Source organism: Notolepis coatsorum, assembly GCF_963971535.1.
Source record: "Notolepis coatsorum genome assembly, chromosome: 8".
Lineage (NCBI taxonomy): Eukaryota > Metazoa > Chordata > Actinopteri > Aulopiformes > Paralepididae > Notolepis > Notolepis coatsorum.
This window is the reverse complement of record NC_140172.1, coordinates 76,459,166-76,473,594: the sequence shown is the minus strand read 5'-3', so window position 1 is coordinate 76,473,594 and position 14,429 is coordinate 76,459,166.

Below are 14,429 nucleotides of genomic sequence, written 5' to 3'. Positions count from 1 at the left end.
TATCTCTAGCACCTAGTGTGTTCCAGGAAACAAAACAAATGCACCCACTTGCACGTGACCACGCTACTCCCATGCGTCCCCTATATTACGCCGGAAGTGGTCACGCCTCACCCTTCCTCATTTGTTTCCAACGCGGAAGCAGCTAGATGCACTTCGGAACTGGAGATTGTTATGAAGCAGAAGGAGAAATTACACAATGTTGGGAATTCGCCAGAAGTTCGCCAGCCCCCGGAACCTTCTCAGCACGTCCTGACAGCACAACGGCCCTATCCTGTTTGTTCCTCGTCGCATGACAGCAGACCGAGGGACTTCGCGCGACGGCTGGCAGTCGAGCCGCCTCGCGCCCAGGTAGGGCCTGCACTAGCTGGCATTATTATATGTAATACTGCTCGTTGTCTCGTGTATTGGCGCGAGGGGGCAGGATATTTGGATGAATATCATCATGACTCACTTTTGGATGTTTTTCCAAATATCCTAGCGCACGCAGCTAATGCTAATGCTAAGATGCTTGGGGCGCCGTTCCCTTGTGCCCCGCCGGGGCTGTCACCACTCTTCCCTCCTCTTATCCGTTTCATTGCTGAAGGTCAATCGGTGTCTAATGTTGAGGGTTTTGCTGAGGCTTTTTTACCCTTTACACGGGTGGATGGGCTGACAACAGGGCCCAGGACAGGTGTGCCGTGCTTAGAGGAGCAGGTAGGATCCGTCCTTTGCCCTGGCATGGTTGAACGGTATCCCACCCGGAAGCCGACACCGGAGGGGGAGTTGGCCCGGCAGGTGGCTGAGTGGGCTGATGAAGCTTATACGCCGTGGGACGGAATTTAGCAGCAACCAATAACATTGCTCAATTGCCTGCGTTTCTGTCCAAAATGGTGTCGGGTAGTGGGGCCTTAGGGCCAGCCGACGTCAAAAACATTGCGCATGTTTTTGAGGTTATACAACTTTTGACCCAGCCGCAAGCTAGTGGGTTGGAGTCGAGCCTGCACCTGTCGTGTCCTGTCCGTGCGCTGGGGGTTTACCTTAGTCGCACGCAGGGTTTCAGGGCCTCCAATCAACTGTTTGTTTGTTACGGTGGCCCTCACGCAGGTGAGGCGCTGTCCAAGCAGCGTCTGTCACATTGGTTGTGCGAGGGCATTGCCCTTTGCTACACATTGGCTGGACAGGTTCCCCCCGGGGGCGTCAGGGCGCACTCCACTCGTGGTGTGGCGGCCTCTGCTACCCTGTTAGGGAGGGCCTCGGTGGAGGACATTTGTGCCGCGGCCTCCTGGTCCTCCCCGAGTCCTTTCGCTAGGTTTTACCTCATGGACATGACTGGGGGTTCTGTCTCCCAGGCGGTCCTGAGGTCCGGGACCTCCACTGCATCCCGCCATCAGGTGGGCTAGCAGGGGTGTGTGGGTGTGGACCGTGGGGTGCTGTGTTACATGTGGTCCCCCTTGCGCTGTGCATTCAGGGGTGCCTGGTTCCCCCCCTTTTTCGCACTTTGGTGGAGTTGACTGCCTACCCCCCCTCGTTAGGACGGGCGGGTGGACGGGACTCCCCTCCTCCCTGGCTGGGGCTTATGGGCCCTCAGGGGGTGCATTTGTCGGCATCCGCTCTGCCCTTATCTCAGAAGGCAGAGCGAGACACAAGGCCAGTTGATATATAACGTAAGGTTATCCTATAACCCTAGTTATATGATACTGGCTGAGCGTCTCGCTCTTGGCGCCCTGAGGTCCCTTTGATGTTTTCCGCTTATGGAAATCGAACTGGGAAGGGTGAGGCGTGACCACTTCCGGCGTAATATAGGGGACGCATGGGAGTGGCATGGTCACGTGCAAGTGGGTGCATTTGTTTTGTTTCCGGGAGCACACTAGGTGCTAGAGATAATAGCTTATCTCAGAAGGCAGAGCGAGACGCTCAGCCAGTATCATATAACTAGGGTTATAGGATAACCTTATATTATAAGGAGCTGTGTTGGCATTGTCTTTGTTTTTCCCTCTCTCACTAATTTACGGGAGAAAGAAAGGATAACGTCGTCACCACCGGAGAGTCTAGAGGATTATTCTGACCTCCACTGGCGCTTCACATTTGGGCTTCCTCTGGGCGTGGTGGGGCTTGCCTGCTCCACGTTGTGGCAGGCAGGTGAGCCTCAGAGGCGCCCGGAGGAGAGCGGGCTCTCCGCTTCTGCTCGATCACGTCATTTGGGCGGTGAGTGGTGGGGGCGGACGGTCTAAACAGATGTGTCAGTTGTGCAGGGTCGGCTGCTCAGGCATACGGCCCCGGAGAACAGCCGGCTCCAGGCGAGGATTCCTCCGACCTCTCCATCACGTCCGAGATACAGGCCTGGCCGTTAGCTTGTAGCTAGCCGTTAGCCGGTAACGTCTTATGGACAATTGGGATTGCATGGAGAGGACAGGGGGTTCTTGTTTGACGCCCCACGAAAACAGAGGCTTTGTTTTCCTGGGAGCCCCGATTCCGAGTCTGGGTTCGAGTCCCAAGTCTCTGAGGAGGGATGCCCTCTGCCATCCGCACTGGACGTTGGCCCCCACCTTTCAAAAAGAAAGTGGGTTGTGCTTCCCGGCGCGAGGGGTGCAAGCTTGTGTATTTTTTATCCCAGAGCTCAAGGCGGCAGCAACCCGCATAAAATGGAGCTTCGCTGCCGACGCCACTGTATCTCTGACAACGCTGTTGTTACAGGCATATGTTTATAGCCTGTGTTAGAGGGACACCTAGTGGTGCTTGACCGGATGTGATGTGTGGACATGCGCAGTGCTGTAACCTCAGTTTAATAAAAGATATACTGAAACATGGTGTCAAATGTGGTAGCTCCGAAAGGAATAAATGTATAAGAAATAAAAGCACGCCATGGTGAGCAACAGCATCCCAGCGCCCGAGGGCATGTGCATGTCTGGGGATTTGGCGAAGAACTGGGATGTTTTCAGTGCAGAGTTTGATGATTTTTTGCTAGCTACCGGTCTGAATGAAAAGCCAAAGCCAGTCCAAGCAGCCACGCTGAGACGGCTAATGGGGAGTGAGTGCCGTCATGTGTATACACACAGCCTCGCGTTGACGGATGATCAGCTTAAGGACCCAGCTAATATTTTGCGCGCATTGAGGGATCATTTCAAGCCGCGAAGAATGTGATCTATGAAAGATACATGTTTGGATGTTGCAAACAGGAGACTGATGAGCCAATAGACTGTTTCCTGACGAGGCTGAAGGAGAGAGCGTCGGCATATGAATACCGGGCACTGAAGGACGAGCTGATTCGGGACAGGCTTGTGTTGGGTGTCGCAAATGAAGGCACCAGGAGGCGCTTACTGCGGGAACGTGAGTTAACGTTACTAGCTGCGACTGAAATCTGTCGGCTCGCTGAACTGACCGAGAGACATATGAGGGTGATGGCCCCGCCAACACAGACAGACAGTGTGAATGCCGCTGACAGGCAGAGCGAGAGGCGCGCATTTTAAAGGAGGGCGGCACCAGGGGAGAGGGAGCCCCAGTGGAGCTGTAAATATTGTGGGGGGAGCCACAAACGGGGCAGAGAGCAGTGTCCAGCATATAGTAAGACCTGCCGGATATGTGGCATAGCAAATCACTTTGCCAAGCTATGCCAGGCTGGTAGCAGGTCTGACAGAGTAAAAAAGATAAATGTGCTTGAAGATGATGACAAGAAGGGGGAAGACTCAGATACAGATGATAGACTGTTTCAAGTCACTGAACGTGTAAATACTGCAAAGACCCAGCAGGGGCGCAAGTGGTTTGTGAATCTAGGCCTAAATAAGAAAAGGCAGCAGTGCCAGCTGGACACAGGCTCTACCTGCAATGTCATGGGCCGCAGGATTAAAGAGAAGCTGTCACCCAGAGCGGTGCTACACCAGAGCACGGCCAGGTTGAAACTATACTCTGGGGAAATCATGCCATCATTGGGAAAATTTCACACTGAATGTGTCATCCGGGGAGAAAAGCACAATCTCACATTTGAGGTAGTCGACACCGAGCAGAAGCCTCTTCTCGGGGGGAGCACATGCGAACGTCTGGCCCTCGTGAGCTTCACGGTTCCGGATGAACTTAATAAAGTTGATATAAGTCCACCTATGCCCCTCACAAAAGTTCAGCTGCTGAGAGACTATCATGACGTTTTTAATGACCCAATCGAGTCGGTCCCGGGAGTGATACATTTTGAGCTGGATCCTGAGGTGGTTCCGGTGCAGTGCGCACCAAGGAATGTCCCAGTGGCTCTGAAGGCGAGAGTCAAGGAGGAACTTGACAGACATGTCAGGGTTGGCAACATTACGCCTGTGACTGAGCCCACACCATGGATAAGTAACATGGTGACGGTGGCAAAGCCAGATAAAATAAGGATTTGTATCGACCCAAAGCCTCTCAACTAAGCGCTGCGGAGGTCTCACTACCATATGCCTACACTGGAAGATGTGTTGTACAAGTTGCCTAAGGCCCGCCTTTTCACACTGGCGGATGCCTTTTTACAGTGCAAGCTTGACGACGAGAGCAGCCGTCTGACGACCTTTTGGACGCCGTGGGGTCGGATGAGATGGCTCAAGCTCCCTTTCGGAGTCTCTGTTGCGCCTGAGATATATCAGTGCAAACAACATGAGCTGCTAACGGGCTTGGCCGGTATCGAACCGATCGCTGATGACATCCTGGTGGTCGGATGTGGCGATACGGATGCCGAAGCCGAACTGGACCACGACAAAAACTTGAGTGCTCTCATGGGACGATGCAGAGCAGTGGGACTCAGGCTGAGTGAGCGCAAGCTGCAATTCAAACTCAAGGCCGTACACTTCCACGGCCACATACCGTCTGCGGAGGGACAAAAAATGTACGCAGAGAAAACACGTGCCGTGCTGGAAATGCCGACGCCCACAGACGTGAAAGCGGTGCAGCGCTTTATTGGATTTGTGACGTATCTAGCAAGGTTTCTGCCAAAACTCTATGAGGTCTGTGAGCCGCTCCGCAGGCTCCTGGATAAAGACTTCATGTGGCAGTGTATGCCCAAACACGAAGATGCGGTGCGTGAAGTGAAGCGAATGGTCACCAGCACACCTGTACTCAAATATTATGACATCACAAAGCCTGTTACGATCCAGAGCGACGCCAGCATGACCGGGCTGGGGGGCTGTTTGTTGCAAGGGGGACAGCCCGTGGCTTTCGCCTCGAGGGCACTGACGCAGACAGAGCAAAACTATGCTCAGATTGAGAAAGAGTGTCTGAGCATAGTCTTCACCTGCCAGAGATTCCACCAGTACCTATATGGCAGGAACACTATCACCGCAGAGACTGACCATAAGCTGCTGATCACAATATTCAAGAAGCCCCTCCTGAGTGCACCGAAACGTCTCCAGGGTATGTTGCTGCAGCTGCAGAACTATAATCTTGATGTGGTCTACAAGCCTGGCCCCGAGATGTATGTCAGCGACACCCTGAGCAGGGCCACCCTGCCGTGCCATGGGTCTGAGACCCCGTACGTGCAGCATGCTGTGTGCGCTGTGGACAGCACCCAGGCAGAGTATTCACAACTGGACCAGGCGCAGCACCTGAATGTTACAGCTTTTAGATTTGGCCAGATTGTGCAGCACACAGAGACAGATAATGTGCTCCAGGAGCTGGCGTCTGTGATTCTCAGTGGCTGGCCAGACTTTAAAGAGGACACCCCGCTGGCAGTGCGGGAATACTGGCCCTTCAGAGACGAGCTGAGTGTTCAAGATGGGGTGTTATACAGGGGACAGTGTGTCATTATACCAAAAGCCATGAGGTCTGAACTGCTCAAACGCATACACACTAGCCACATTGGTGGGGAGGCATGTTACAGGCGGGCCAGGGATACCCTTTTCTGGCCAAACATGAGAGCGGAAATAAAGGACTTTGTGGCAAACTGCTCCGCATGCAACGAGTATGCACGGGTCCAGCAGAAGGAATCTATGATGTCGCATGACATACCAGCACGCCCGTGGCAGGCAGTAAGCATGGACGTTTTCTCATATGCGGGCAAGGACTATCTTATCATTGTAGATCAATACTCAGACTTCTGGGAAATCGATCATCTGCCGGATCTGTCTGCTGACACACTCATCACACGATGCAAAGCTCAGTTTGCACGTTATGGACAGCCAGACAGGGTGATCTCAGATAATGGCCCACAGTTTGCGTGCGAGCGGTTCAGGAGGTTTGCAGCGAGCTGGGGTTTTTCCCATGTCACGTCTTCACCCCGACATCCTCAATCCAACGGCAAGGCGGAGTCGGCCGTTAAGATTGTCAAATCACTCTGTAAGCGTGCAAAATTGGATGGCACGGATACATGGTTGGCCATCCTTTACTGGCGTAACACACCCACCGAGGGGATGGACAGCAGCCCGGCCTAGCGCTTAATGGCACGCAGGCTCAAGACTTCACTGCCGGTCACAGACAGCCTGCTTCTACCACGGGTGGTGGACGGAGTAGCAGAGAAGTTGCGGTGGAAAAGGCGATTCGCAAAATCATTCTACGACACGGCTGCCAGGGACCTTCCAGAGCTTAATGTTGGAGATCACATAAGGATGAGGCCTCTGCCCGGTGATCACACAGGGAGGTGGCGCCTGGGCCAATGCCTCCACAGGGTCGCTCCTCGCTCGTTTGTGGTGGATGTGGACGGCACACACTACAGACGCAACCGAGTGGATCTGCGTGTTGCGGAGCGCTCAGCCCAAGCACAACAGTCGGACATACTACGGCCGGAGCGAAGCAGTCCTGACCAAGCTCAGGTCACTGGAGTGACAGCCTCTGCCGGGACGCAGATTGTCCCAAGTCAAGGGGAGGTAGGCGGCGAGGAACATCCCTGCACGCCACATGCACCGAGGACACCGGTGACGGGCGTGACGACAGGGGGTACTGACACGGCAGGCCATGGTGTCTACTCACGGAGTGGCCGCATGTCACGGCCACCACAACGACAAACTTTTTTTTTGTAAAAGAGAAAAGTTGGACAATGTTATGTTAGAATGTCATTTGTTGTAATGTTATTATGCTGACTGGACTTAAAAAAAAAAAAAAAAAAAAAACAGGCAATGTTATGTTAGTATGTAATTTGAAGTTGTGATTGATAAACAAGATGTGTAACTGAGGGGTACAATTCCCTGACTGTATTGATAAGTATGGTATTATTAAACCACTACCTCTTGTACTTTAACTTCTGGCCATCCAGTACATGATATAGATATGATGAACACTTTCCCACCTGATGAAACGAAGTCCACACAAATGTACAAATCGAATATTTTATATAGCAAAGGGTATATACAACGTTCACTTGTTGACATTTATGATTTGAAATGCACTTGTATGGCAAATGAGTATTCGTAGGTAAATCAACATTGAATGTCCAATCTCTGGTTACGCAGGGAGTAAGTATACAACCCGGTTCTTTAGGGAACTATAGCGATGGTACTTAAATGATTATAGCTGGATACACTAAGGGGGGGGGGGGTCCCGCTGGTTGTAAGACAGTAGGAGGGGGGGTTAGAAGAGCCGCTGGCGGTATCCCATCTGGCCGACGATTTCTTGGGAGAATTCAGAGTCCTGAACACGATGCCCACAGAACCTCGGTCCGCAGATGAATACAGCTGGACCCTCTGGTGGACGGTAGCTGCCGGTCCACAACGGAGAGACGTGAGGCGACCTCACTGGTGTAGAGCGCCGTCTCACCTGGACTCCTCTCCGGGGGGTAGTTCCAACACTCAGCAGTGTTGGCCGTTATCCATGGAATAATCAAAGCACCCAAAGCATGTAGATAATCCAAGCCGTGGAAGGCTCGCCGTCGTCCGGGTAAAGTAATCCAATGTACAGGTCCACTCGTCCTGGCCCGGAGCTCCTCGGATGCAAGCACCACAAGTGGTCTGCCCAGCCTGGTTAAGACTCCAGATAACGTCAGGAACGATGGGGGTGCTGCTCACTTTATAACTCTAACCGAACGATGCACCATACGTAATAGACTATTATTAGCTTAATAGAAATACGTCCAACTCGACGGTATAGTGCCAAACTATGACAATTCAACTATTAATCCACACGATATCTCAATGCCTATTCTGAGGCCAAGTAGGCCTTACTGCACCACACGTGCGTCGTGGGTGAGGCTTCGCGTCTGTTACTAGGTTGGAGGGTAAAGAACTAATGGACTAAAAGGGAGTTCTACTTTACTTGCGCCATATATATATGCGCTGTGAACAAATAGTACCATTCGTATTTCGCCAGACGTATTCCTACGCGGAACCGGGCTTGCCACGACATGTTGGTCGGCACGATTGAACTTGAACCTAGGGGTATGGCTGCTGGCGCCAGGTTCTCGTCCAATGGTAGAATGAAACTATTATGGGCTGTTTAGTAGACTAAAGGGATATTCAGTGCATATTGTACAAGGAATATACAGGGGATATCAAACGATATACAAATACTATTAAATATATATCCATAAATAAATATATATATTCGGTTTAATCTGATCCTTCACAACAGCCGCACCCTAATTAGTCCCACCTAATTAGCTAAGCAGAGACAGATTAACCGCACTGTCTACCACTCAAGGTCCGCTGTAAGGGTCAGTCAACTCACAAAGTCATGGGGTCATGGTCATCATCGATAGTGTCTGGGAGTCGGGGCAGTTCTATTAGCCTCGCCACGGGTCGTGTGTAAGTTCGCCCTTGGACGAGTACTTCAGCTGCTCGGACCTTGCCATCGGCACCGGTGATCACTTTGCTTACGCGGCCAGCCGGCCACATAGCTCTGGGTAGTGACTGGTCGATAATCATGACGACTGTTCCTTCTGTCAAATTGTCTCTCTCTTTTACCCACTTCTGGCGGGTCTGTAGAGACGGTAGGTAGTGGAGTAGGAAGCTGCTCCAAAACTTGTCAGCTAGTACTTGACTGTACCTCCACATTCTTCGGCCGTTCGCTTCTTCAGGCCTGTACATTGTCTGGGGTAGCGCGGGGTCCAGCCGCCCCATTAAGAGTGTGTTGGGGGTGACTGGGTCGACATCTGCTACATCACTGGAGACGTAACCGAGGGGTTTTGAGTTCAATACTCCCTCGATCTCCGTGAGGACTGTCATTAGGACTTCCTCCGCCACAGTCTGGGCCCCAAGCACGGCGTACAGGGCTGTCTTTATAGAACGTACTTCTCGTTCCCAGGTTCCACCGAAGTGGGGTGCGTTCGGGGGATTAAACTGGAAGTCAATCTGGGATGGAGCTAGGTGGGTCTTAAGTTCTGGGCCCATAGCTTGGAAGCTCTCTCTCAGCTCTCTTTCTCCGCCTTTGAAGTTTGTCCCGTGATCAGACAACAATGTAGACGGTTTTCCTTTCCGTGATGTGAATCTTCGGAAGGCCATAAGGAATGAGTCTGTGCTCATGGTCGGAAGGAGCTCGATATGTATCGCTCTGGTGGTCATGCATTTGAATACAATACCCCACCGCTTCTCGGTTCCTCTTCCTCTCTTTATATACAACGGGCCAAAACAGTCCATGCCTGTGGAGTGGAATGGCTTGTCGCCGAGTCGGAGGCGACAGGGGGGTAAGTCAGCCATCCGTGGTATGCTGGGCTGCGCGCGCCACTTTCGGCAGTCTAGACAGGTTCGCTGGAAGCGTCGCACCGCTTCCCTTCCTTGAAGTATCCAATAGCGACGTCTGATCTCCGCGAAGACTCTCTCTGCTCCTGCGTGGTGTACATCCTCGTCGTATTTCTTTATGATCAGCTCTGTGACCTTGTGTACTATCGGGTACTTAATGTCATCCGGTAGATCGGGGGCTCTCCGCAGGCGACCACCCACTCTGATGAGATTATGGGCGTCACTCTCGGGTGCCAGGTGGAGCAGTCTGCTGTCTGATGGGACGGGCTTTCCTCCCTGTAGACAGTCTAGCTCATCGGGGAACGAGTCTCTCTGGGCTCGTTGTAGTAGAAGAAGTTCTGCTTCTTCGTAGTCAGCTGCTGAAATGTCAGTGGTGGACTGAATCTCTGGGTGGTGCCACAGGAATGTCTTTTGCTGCGCACTCTCTAGGGTAATGCAGTCATCTATGTTGGGGTCTGTGGAGGCGACTGTGCTCAGTCCACAGAACATAGGTTTCTTGTTCTCAGCCTCCTCGTTACTTGCTTCCCGTGGGGTGGGCGTAGGCCACTCTTCTTCCGGGAGCTTGAGGAATTCTGGTCCGTCACTGTAGATGTTGCGACGGGTGAGGTCATCGAGAGACCTTCCCCGGGTGATGACGTCAGCTGGGTTGTGTTTGGTGTCCACATACCGCCAGCTCGCTGCTTCTGTTAACTCTTGAATCTCGGTGACTCTGACTCCCACGAAGACTTTGTATCTGCATGAATCAGACTTGATCCATGTGAGTACTGTCGTGGAATCTGACCACAAGATTGTTCTGTGCACCGGAATGGTGAGTTCACGTTGGATTAACGTGGCTAGATGCGCTCCTGCTAGGGCTGCGCAGAGCTCTAGACGCGGGATAGATTGTTGCTTTCGTGGGGCTATTCTTGAGCGAGCCAGGATGAAAGCAGTGTGTATCTTTCCTCCCTTCTCTTGGGCACGCAAGTAGGCCACCGATCCATAGGCTACTTCGGAGGCGTCGCTGAAGACGTGTAGATCAATCTTGCATGTCTCTGGCCTCACTGTGGATGGGAAGTAGCTGCGGCGTATATTGACGCCTGGGAGTGAGCGGAGTTCCGTCTCCCACTCTCTCCATGTTGAGGCAAGGTGTGCGGGTATGGGGTCGTCCCAGCCCTGGTCCTTGTCCCATAGAGCTCGTACAATCATCTTTGCCCTGGTGGTGTAAGGTAGAATACATCCCAACGGGTCATATTGTCTGGTGAGTGTTCTGTACACACTCCGTCTGGTGGTCGGTGTCGCCGTCGACCTTCCCTGCTCTGGAGTCAGGGGTTTGTGTCTATAGTGGAGCGAGTCTGTTTTGAAGCGCCAGACTAGTCCTAGTGTCATTTCTTGGGCTTCTCCTGGGATGGTCGCCATCCAGGTCTCGCTGCTGGCAGCCTTGTCCGCGGGGGAGAGGCTGCGCAATATGTGCGGGTCACTGCTGGCCCACTGCCTGAGATCAAAGCCGCCTTTGATCAGGGAGGCGCGTAGCTTGATTAGGAGAGCCTCGGCTTCTTCTTGAGTCGAAACGCTTTGTAAACAGTTGTCCACGTAGAAACTGTTCTTCACACTGTGTCGGACCTCTTCATCTGCTGCTGGGTCCTCTGCGACGTGTTTCTGTAGTGCAAATGTAGCACAGCACGGGCTGCATGTGGTTCCGAAGGGGAGTACTTCCCACTGGTAGATGGCTGGGTTCTCATCTCCGATCCTCTCTCTCCATAGGAACCGCAGCAGGGGCTTGTCCTCCTCCACTAGTCTCACCTGCAGGAACATCCCTTTGATATCCCCGCTGATAGCCACCTTGTCCTGGCGGAAGCGCAGTAGCACGCCTAGTAGGGAGGGGCCGAGTGTGGGGCCGGGTAAGAGCTCTTTATTCAGATTTTGGGATCCGATCTGGTAGCTGCAGTTAAACACAATGCGATCCTTGCCGTTGTGGTGGACCTTGTGATGCGGCACGTACCATGATTCGGTCGTCTGATCGGCCTCTTTAATGTCAATCTTTGTCACGTGTCCCGCTGTGATTAGCTTCTCAATCTCAGCGCGGTACACACCCTCTTGAGCGGGGTCTTTGGCTAGGCGCCGCTCCGTGTTCAATAGATAGCGCTCCGTGGCGTCTTTCTTTGCGTGAAAGGTGGGCATTCCCTCTCGCCTCAGGAGTGGAGTTGCGTATCTCATCACTCCGCCGACTGTGACTCTCTTTGTCCCTTGCTCGAGTAGGTTGATGGCGTAAATGTCTTCTTTAGAACGAATATCTTTCTTTTCGTTCTTAAAGGGCATTGTCTCTAGTGTCCATAGCCTCTCGACATGCTGCAGGAGAGTGGTGTCTTCTTCTGTCGTTCTGGAGTGGAGGCAGCTAGTGGCTGCTGTTCGGTTGAGAGATTTAGCGAGGGGGCCTTGTAGTGTCCACCCTAGGCGGGTCTCGACTGCTGCAGGACAGCCTCGGGGTCCTGTATGGACCCGTCAATCGGGACTATGAGTTCTGCATGGTCGGAGCCTATCAGCAGGGTCGGGGTAGCGGCGTCTATGAGCGGGATAGGTAGTTGACGCAGGTGCACATATTTATCCATCAACTTGGCGATAGGGTAGGTGTACTGCGATAGTCCTATTTCTTGGCTGGTGAAAGCATTTGTAATCCTATACCGTCGCTCTGGCTGCCTGTTTGCTGCGATAGTGAAGGAGACATTCTCGCCCTTTATCGTCTTTAAATCTCTTCTTATTGTCCGAATCGTCATTTGGTTCTCGCTCCCCCGCAGTCCCAGCTGGGCCGCAGCGGACGCGAGCAGAAGGGTCTTCTCTGACCCGTCATCAAGGACGGTGTAAGTGTCCATGACTTTATCTTGGTAGCTCAATGTCACACGGACTACCTTTAAGAGCACTTGGGCGCCGCTGCTGCTGGCGGGGTCAATGTACATGACACTTGCCTTGGTGCCGCTCGATGGTGCAGGTGTAGGCCATCTTCTGTTACTGTCGTGTAGTATATCTAGATGGGCTCCGTCACACCGACTGCACCTTTTCTTTAGGCGGCATTCGGCTGCCATGTGACTGCGCGCACATCGGTAACAGCGCCTGTTGGACTTTATCCATTGACTCACTTCTTCTGCATTCATCTTTGTGAACAGGTCACATTGTGACAGCCAGTGTTCTTTCTCACAGTAGGGGCACACCATCTTCCACTTCTCTTTTCTCGAGGGGGTACTGTGGCTCTTACTGCTCGGTACTGACTCTGATTGGTGCATGACAGTCACCGATCTTCTTCCATCATTTATTCTCCTGGGTCCCTCTCTGGAGCTTAGCGTGCTCCGCCCGAACGTATCCAGTCGTAAGCTGCTGACTTCTCTCGCCAGGAAGTCGGCTAGATCAAGGAGGGATGGTTCGGGGCCGTTAGGATCCCGGTAGTCCCTCTGCCGCCTAAAACGCTCTTGTCTTGCGGGTGGCAGCTTCTCCAAAATCCTCTCGACGTTAGAGTTGGCGTATAGCTCATGCATGCCCTTTTCCCGTTGCGCTCCCAGCATCCCTACCAGGGACTGCACTTTGATTGACAGGTCGTCTAATGAGCGATTGTCTGTTGCTGGGGGTAGGCGATCAATATGCCTTATCTCTTGGATTACGTAATCCCATATACGTCCATATCTCTGGTCCAGCGCTGCTAGGGCTGCTGTGTATGGGGTCGTAGAGGTGGCATAGGCTAGCGCTATATTGTGCGCTCGCGGTACTTTCAGGTGCTTCAGTAATATTGCATACTTGTGGCGTTCATCAGCGACATCCACCATCATTGTCTCTAAGCACATCCGGAGCTCCGTGTACTGTGCTCGATTCTCATAGGTGAAGTCTGGAAACGACGGCGTGGCAATGTATGACGCCGTGGATGGCTGATACATCGGCGAGCGTTGGGGGAGAGACCTCCTAGGCGAGTCCCCTCTTGCGCCTCTCTGTGGGCTGGTACCGACAGGGTACCATGGCCCGCTGGTCCAGGTGCTATTCCTCGGGGCTGGTCGTGCGTCGTGCTCACCCGTGAATAGAGTCGGGGGTCTGTAGCGCAGCGCCGTGGGGGTATAGCCTGGGCTGTACTGGACCTCCTGGTCCGGTGGAGTACTGTGCTGTCGTCGGGCTTGGTTCTCCTCCTCTCCCTCTTCTTCCTCTATCAGGTCTTCCAGATCCTGTAGTCGTTTATTTAGCTTCTCTGCAGTGTATGCCGCTCCTTCCTTGTAGCTGGGTCTCGCTTGGACCGGTCTGGGAAGGGGGTCTGCGGGGGGTATAGGCTTGGTCTGTTGGTCAAGTTCAGGGTCGCTTGCTCGGTTAGGAGACGCTGCCCTTGACTGTTGTCTCGACGAGTTCCTTGAGCCCCTGGCGGAGGGAGAGGGTGTTGCCTTGAGGATCAGCTGCTCCATTAGCTGCGCTTGTAACTTGTCGCGCTCGACTTCGCGCTTGGTGAGATCTGCTTCTCTTTGGGCACCGGCAGCGGCGCGCTGGGCGTCGGCCCGGTCTCTTGCCATATTCTCTTCCGTCTGAAGGCGTCTCATCTCCAGGCGTATGCGCTCTTCTTCGCTCCGTTGCTGTGCTTGGAGTCGATCGCGTTCGCCCTGAAGTCGATCGCGTTCACCCTGAAGTCGATCGCGTTCGGTAGAGGCTGTCAGGCTGACGAGGAACGCCTGTTGTAGCATCCTCTCCGCTTCGCTGGGGGAAGGCGGTTGTGGAGGTGAGCCGCTCCTGGGTGAGCTGCTCCTGGGTGTACTCGTTGGGGAGTCCTGGAGCTCTATTTCCTCGGCGCTCTCCTCCTCTTCTTCCGTGCAGAGTTCTCTCTCTGTAGGGTTGTCTTCC